Raw genomic sequence first — 8,121 nt, forward strand, 5'->3', positions numbered from 1 at the left:
TACTATGGGGGTCAAGTCCAGAGATTCAAAGTCTAAGTCTCCACAGCCTGGCTTTGACTCTGAGGCCTTTGTCGATCTACTTTTGCAGAAAATCGACTCGATGGTAGAAGCTAGGCTAAAGGATCTGGTCACAAGCTTGCAGCCCTCTGGAGAGTCAATGCAGTCATTGGCACAGAAGGTTAGTTAGTTATAAAAGTGCAGGCCCAGGAAAGCTTGCTCTCCGGATTCATCCGATCCGGAGCAGCACAACATTCCCAAGTTGTCCCGAAAACCTCCACTGCCCCCCCTTTTTTGATAAGGGAAACCCGTGGCGCTTGGCCTTGCATGCTCCCCTGCATTATTGCACACTGACCATTATAATGTTTTTAATTTTTTATTATTATTATTATATTCATATTTATGTAGAGGGTTTAGGCACTGGTCGTCTGGGGTAACGGGAGTTCTTTCCAGCCGGCCTAGTACTTCCCTATCCAGGCTTCGCCAAATTAACGGAAGAAGCCTGGATTAGGTCTGATAAGGTCCCTAAAAAGACAATCATCTTTCCAAGGGGTTGTACAATCCACCCTGTTTATCACAAGTTGGGTGTTGGAACATTTTCCCCCTTCAAGGGAAGTTTTACAGTGTTCTCTGTTGGTGACGCCATTCCTACCCCTTGCGCTACCAAGTTTACGGAGTTGACCCTCCAGGCGGTATAGAGGGATGAATAAATTTGTTTTATTTAGCATTTCCCAATGTTTTGAGAGAGAGAGAGAGAGAGAGAGAGAGAGAGAGAGAGAGATTCAATCGTAAGTGAGTTTAGGTTGTTGGAAGAGGGATGAGGTCGTTAGTTTTGTTTACGGCGCTGTCTGTCTGTGGAATATGTGTGAGGATTTTTTCGGTTTTGAAAAGTTTTTTTAGTCTTGAGCAGAGTTCTGTGCAAGGCGGATATTGGTGGTAGATTGTTGTATGTTCCGTGAGTCGAGTGTTTTTCTGTTGGATGTTATTGTTGTCTGTGCATGTGTCTCTTTCTTTTTGCTGGTTTTTTTTTGGTTGGAAGTCTGTTTTCCGGGTTTGTTTGAGTAATTTTGTCTACTGTGTTCATGACCGTGGACATCCTCAACCATCTCCCAGCAACCGAGGATCATAGTGAGTATTGTATGTGGTTATTTGTTCAGTGTATCTGTATTTGTGTATTGTTTTTTGTGTTTAAAATCCACATAATATTTGGCGCAAAACGGGGCAGCTGGTATTTCAGCTGCAATTGAGGTTGGTGGCTGGTAGTGTGACTGAAAGAAGGATGGTAAAAGGAACTAGTGAGGTTATAGAGGAGAATACGTGGGTTGAGGGGGTGAGAATGAGAGATTGAGGAGTCAGTTGGAGGAGATGGGGGAATGCTAAGAAGTGCAAAAGAAGAAATGAAAGGGGAGATGAAAGAGTCAGAAGAGAGAATGGAAGAGAGGGTGGATAAAAAGTTGGAGGGAATGATGAAAAGTGTGGAAGAAATGATGAAAGGTATGTTCAAAGGGTGTTTTTGGAGAAGGGGCTGTTGGAGGCAGGTTCTCTGGAACGTGTGAAGGGGCAAGAGAGAAAGAAAAGGAGGAAGAAGTGAATGGAAGCGTGAGTGATGAAAGTGATATGGGAATAGGAAGTAAGAAACAAGGAATGAGAGGCAGGGTAAGGAAAAAGGGAATGAAAAGCAAGGGAAGGAACAGAGGGAAAGTAAGGATAAGTCAGGGGAAGAAAAAGGGAAGAAGGGAAAGGGAAAGGAAACTGGTAAGAAGGGTAAGGAAGTGGGAAAGGCAGGAAAGAAGGGAGAGGGTGAAGGCAGTAGTGATAGTGAGGTGGATGGAGGTGAGTGGATAAAAGTGGATAAAGGGGAAGAAGAGTGTAATGAGTAAGATGAATGTAAGTGCAGAAGTGGACTCTTTGTATTCGGAAGAGGGTATGAAAGGACAGAGCGAAAGTAGCGAAAGTGAGAGTGAAAGTGAGAAAAAGTGAGAAAGGCTATGTATGTGAGGGAGGTACCCTGGTGTGAAAAGTATAATGAGTATGGAAGTAGGGATGTGCATGATTTCTTTAGGGAGTATGAAAGGTTTTGTCAGGATAAGTATGGGGAAAGTAAGAGAGTGTGGGCACGAGAATTAGGAGAGTATTTGACTGGGTTTTTACTTGATATGTATAGGGTTATTATGAGTGTGGGGATGTTGAGTATGACAAGGTGAAAGCTAGACTAGTTGAGCAAGCTTTAGGCGTATGAAAGCGAGTGTTAAGTATAAGAGGAAGAATGAATTTGATGAGGCAAGAATGAAAGCTGGGAAACCTTGTCACTGTATGCTTGTAGGCTGGAGACGTTGGCAAGGAAGAAGTTTGGGGATGATGGGGTAGATGAATGTAAGGAGTTAGTACGGAAGTTGTTAGGGACAGTGCCAGATGGAGTTAGAGAATTTGTGAACTTGAAGCGGAAGGAGAAGAAAAGATGGACAATGAAAGGTTGACTTGGGGAGAAATTTTGAAATTCAAGAAGATTATGAGCTTGACAGGGTTATAAAAGAGAGCAGAAGTGTAAGTGTAAGGGCTGGGGTAGATGAGAGGGTACCAGAGTTTGCTTTAGGGATGCAGTGTTGAGGGGCCCAATGAGAATTTTGATAGTGTAATAGATAGGAGTGTAAGAGCAAGTAATGTGGAGGTGCCAGGGAGGACGAATGATGGGTTTGTAAGGGAACAACGGGTTGGACGGGTTAGGGATAATAGTGTACAAAGGGGAAGGTCGATGAGTGGAAGTCGAGCGAAGTGTTTTAGATGTGGAAAGGAAGGACATACAAAGAATGAGTGTAGGTGGGCTTTAGGAGCATGTTTCGGTGTGGGCAAAGCGGGACATTTGTAAGGGAGTGTACGAAAGATAGGGGGTTAAATGCTACAGGTGCGGACAGGTGGGTCATATTGCTAATGGTTGTAGGGGTAAGTGAATGTAATTTCATTTCTGATGGTAAGAATGGGCATTATGCGAGAATGTGTTCAGAACCGAGAGCGAAGTGTGAAAAATGTGGAATGGAAGGGCATGTATCAAGTGTGTGTAGACGAAAGAGGGTGACTGTGATTTTCGGGAAACTGAGTGTGAAGGGGGTTCAAATGGGTGGATCCTCCAGGATGCAAGCGGCGCGTGTGATGCATCACGTGAGGGGTTGTTGCATGAGGGAGGTTTTGCTGGAAAGACTGACGAGTGCATGAGTGTGCAAGTGTGTTGTAAGGAGTAAGATTGATTGCCTTAGTAGATACCGGGTGTAGTATGAATGTCATATTTAAGAATGGATGTGAGAAATTGAGGAATACGTGTGAGATTAGGAACTGTCAGGGGAAGTAAGAGGATTGGAAATTTAGGGGTAGCAGTGGTTGGAAGAGTGTGTGAACGGTTAGAAATTGGGGTGTAGTGATGGATGAAAGTGATTTTTGTGTGATTGAGAGTCGAATGATAAATATGATATTTTACTGGGATGTGAGTTTTTGAAAAAATGCGGATGGTGGTCCGTTCAGTATGAATGTAATTGAATTACGTATGAAAGGGGATGTGCTTGGGGATTTGTATTTGGGGAAGGATGGTAGGGTTGAGCAAAAATTGTGGAAGAGAGTGCCTGTAATTGCGACAGAGAGGGTAAAAGTGCCACATGAGATTGGAGAAGTTGTGAGTGTGAAAGTGGCATGGCGGATAGCCTTGGGATAGCCAACAATGATAGGTGTGAGTATGTGGTTGAGGAATAGACATAAATAAATTAGTCAGGCAAATGTGTGTGTATATGATGGGGTTTTGAACATGGGAGATCCGAGGGTATATATAACGTCATTGCCAAGTGTCAGGAAGAAGCGAGTCCGAGGAATATGTGAGGGAGATTGCGTGGGAATATTACGCACGTTGGTGAATGTGGATGATGAGATGTACGTGAAACGGCAGGTGATGACAGGTGATTTGAAAGGAGCTAATGATTGGACGTATGAGGAGTTGAAAGAAAGAGTAAAGGTAGATGAAAATGTAAGTGATAACGTAAGAGAACGATTGAGGAGAATGTGAGGGATAGGCAGGGGGCATTGAGTCGTGGTGACGAGGATTTTTGGGGATCATTTTTATTTTGAATTTAAAATAGTTCTGAAGACGACACCCCATATATCAGCGTCCCCGACATTTTTCTCCGTCTATCAATCGTGAGATAGAGGAGCAGTGTGAGGAGCTTGAGAGGGTGGGAGTGATTGAAAGGAGATGTCAGCGCCTGGAATAGCCCCATTGTACCGGTACGTAAGCCAGATGGAAGTTTGCGAATGTGTGTGGATTATCGGAAGGTGAATGAAGTAACTGTGAAAGAGCGATTCCCGATGAATGTTGTGTCTGATTGTGTATACAAGATGAATGGAATGAAAGTGTTTACAAAATTAGATCTGGTAAGGGGCTATTACCAGATGCCTCTGGAGGAGGGGAGCAGGCATATTACGGCCATTCTCACTAACCCCGCCACAGCGGGGCTAGATGGCAAGCCTGTGCCTCAACTCCGGGAAACAGATTCTACTTCTCTTCTATTCGCCGGGAGTTCGGAGTGTTGGTTGGGAGCTCCGGCAACCTTTACGGTGGGGAAACTCGATCCCGAGTGTGCCTCCACCCTGTTCAGCGAGCAGCTTCCCAGAATTCCAGAAGCTCTGCCCAAAGCAGAATTTGAGGCCAAGTGCAGGTTGAGTCGCTCCCTGCATTCAGTCACCATCTCAGAGGTAACGGCATTGTCTTATAATGACGCACCTCTGTCTCAGGTCCTCAAGGAGTCGTTACTGGCTTCCTTCCAGTCGGGCCTTTATGACTTTGTGGTAGCCAGACAGAACTGCAGGAAACACATCTTAGCAAAGGCCACCATCAGGCATGAGCCCAATAGTATGGTGAACAGTTCTGTCGGGGGACCTAACCTCTTTCCAAGGGTTGAGGTCGATAATGTTATGACGGAGACAATTAGATCGAATCAAGGTCTCAGCTCTCGTTGGGGCCTCCCTTTCAAGAGGTAGTTCTCTGAGACCTCCGGACCTCTTCCTAAAGGAAGGAAAAGGTTCAGGAGTTTCCAGGGCTTTAAGAAACCTCAAGATCAAACAGTGCCTCAGGCAGTACCGGTCTCACAGGTCGGCCAACCTTCTACTTCTAAGGCACAACCTCAACAGCAGTTCGTACTGATGCAACCGGTTCAGCAAGCTTTTGCTACACCAACCTTCGTGACGTCCCCAGCTTTCAGCACCTCGTTTGAGAGCCAGGGGACATTTCGAGGCTACTATAGGCATGAGCGGGGAAGCAGAACTAGAGCCGCCTACAAAGGTAGGGCAGCATCCAGGTCCCTCTCACGTGGAGGGGGAGGCCGTGGATTCAGAAGAAGTAGGGCCTCCCCCAATCAATGAGATACCCCAGATAGGCGGGGGATTATGTCCCTTCAGGGACCATTGGACCTTTAGCCCGTGGGCTCACAGCATAATCTCAAGGTCTGGGGTGGAGTTGGAGCAAAGGGCCTCCTCCTCCAGTTAGGTTCTATCAACATCCATCCCAAGTCCTACAGGACTTGGCAATGGAACTTCTGCAAAGAAGGCAATACAGAAAGTCAGACACTTGAGATTTCATCCCGTCTGGTCAGTGTTCCGAAGAAGGACTCAGACAAACAAAGAGTAATTCTGGACCTGTCTTGTCTCATTTCATTCATTCAATGCGTCAGGTTTCGCATGCTTACAGTCTCGCAGGTACGGACCCTACTTCCCCATGGGCCCGTCACCACCTCTATAGTTCTTACAGACGCATGTTATCACGTCCCGGTTGTGAGAAACTTCTCCCCTTACCTGGGGTTCAGACTGAAGAGGAACAGCTTACATAGTAATCAACTTCTTGGGGTACCTGGGTTTCCAAATAAACAAAAGAAATTCCGTCTTGTTCTAGCGGCTCAATTTCAGTGGTTGGGAATCCAGTGGGACCTAAGCACACATAAACTGTCGCTACCGCCAGCCAAAAGGAAGGAAATAGCCAAAGCTACCAGGCAGTTCCTCATAAACAAAACAGCCTCTCGTCGTACCCAGGAAAGGATTCTGGGCTCTCTTCAGTTCGCTTCAGCAACAGACTTACGGCTGAAAGCCAAACTGAAGGATATAAACAGAGTCTGGCGCAAACGAGTCAACAACAGGAACAGAGACAAGCTGTCTCTGATTCCGCGGGTGTTGAGGAAAAGGCTTCGACCATGGTCGGCAGTCAAAGGTTTGTCGAGATCAGTGCCTCTCCAGTTTCCTCCTCCTTCACTTGTGATCCATACGGACGCCTCCCTAAGCGGTTGGGGAGGTTATTCCCAACACAGGAAAGTTCAAGGAACATGGTCGGCAGTATTCTGCCAGTTCCTTATCATCATCCTAGAGGCAGTGGCAGTATTTCTAACATTAAAGAAATTACGGCTAACCACACAGATTCACATCAGACTTGTGCTGGTCAATGCAGTCGTGGTACATTGTCTGATCAGGGGAGGCTCCAAGTCGTTGGCACCTGTCAGCCACCCACCTGGCAGGTGTTCGGAATGTCATTGCAGATTCACTGTCCAGGACAACCCCGCTGGTGTCGGAGTGGTCCTTGGACAGGCTTCAAGTCGTGCCGTATCAATCAAGTAATGTTCGCAATTTTCCCCCTAGCAGGGAAACATCGTTAACACCTGTCAGCCACCCCCTGGCAGGTGTTCGAGATGTTATTGCAGGTTCACTGTCCAGGACAACCCCGCTGGAGTCGGAGTGGTCCTGGGCCAAGGAGTCGTTCGGGTGGATTTGCCTTCAGGTACCGGGTCTCCAGGTAGACCTGTCTGCCACAGAGAGCAACCACAAGCTTCTGTGTTACGTGGCTCCCATTCTGGTCCCTCTGGCTTATTCCACAGACGTCTGGAACAGGTGACAAAGGATCTACCTGTTTCCACCAATAAGTTTGTTAATGAAAGTTTTAACACAAATTCAGACCATTCAGAGGTCAAGTGGCACTAGTGGCACCCAACTGGCCGAAAGGCAGTTGGTTTCCTTTACTACTAGAGTGGAAGCTCACGCACAAACATGTCCCCAACCCACAGTTGACACAAATAGTACAAACTCGGTCTGTGTCAGCTTCCTCAAGAATTCTGAAAGTCCTAGCTTTATGGACTTCGTGAAATTTGCAGCACAGATGGACGCTAACATTGACTCTCTCAATGTATTATTCATAGAATCAGTTAAGAGAGAATCTGCTCTCAGACAGTGTGATTCAGCAGTTGACAGAGTTAGCATTGTTTTTGAGGGAATCTGAAGCCCATGAATTGGCCTCGAACCTAACGTTCTCTTTCTTCAGATCACTGTTCGGGAAAGGATTGGCCACTAGTACTGTTACTGCAACAAAATCTGCTTTAAGAACAATATTCTTACATGGTTTTAATATTAATCTTACAGACTCCTAATTCCCGTCAATTCCTAAAGCATGTGCTTGTCTTAGACCAACATTCCGTTCACATACAGTTTCCTGGTACTTAAATGACGCACTTAAATTGGCATCAGACACTGTTAGCGGTTTATGTTCATACCTGAGTCTGTTAAGAAAAACATTTTCTTGGTAAGTCTAGCCTCAGGAGCTAGAATTTCTGAACTGTCTGCTCTTTCTAGAGAGCCCAGTTATGTTGGTTTCCTCCCGTCAGGTGAAGTTCTGTTGTCTCCGGACCCCAGTTTCTAGCAAAGGACGAAGTTCCACTGAATAGATGGTCTCCTTGGAAGGTTATTCCCCTTCCACAGGATCTGTCTTTATGTCCAGTCAATTCTTTAAGAGCATATTTTAATAGAACATCCATAAGAACTTCAGGAACTCTTTGGTTAGGGAAAGTGGAGGTAATGTTTCCTAAAGGCCATCAGGCAACAGATTCTTTATTCATTAAACAAGCAAACCCGGAGTCAGTACCTCGGGTACATGATGTTTGTGCGGTGGCCACCTCAACCAACTGTTTCCATAATATGAATTTTGTTAACTTTAAAAAAAGTACCGGCTGGAAATCACCGACAGTATTTAAACGCCACTATCTTAAGTCCCTAGAGGCTCTTAAATATTCCATAGTAGCTGCAGGAAGTATTGTTCCTCCTGGTCCAGCTCAAGAT

The sequence above is a fragment of the Macrobrachium rosenbergii genome, chromosome 37 (genome assembly GCF_040412425.1).
Source record: "Macrobrachium rosenbergii isolate ZJJX-2024 chromosome 37, ASM4041242v1, whole genome shotgun sequence".
NCBI classification, from domain to species: domain Eukaryota; kingdom Metazoa; phylum Arthropoda; class Malacostraca; order Decapoda; family Palaemonidae; genus Macrobrachium; species Macrobrachium rosenbergii.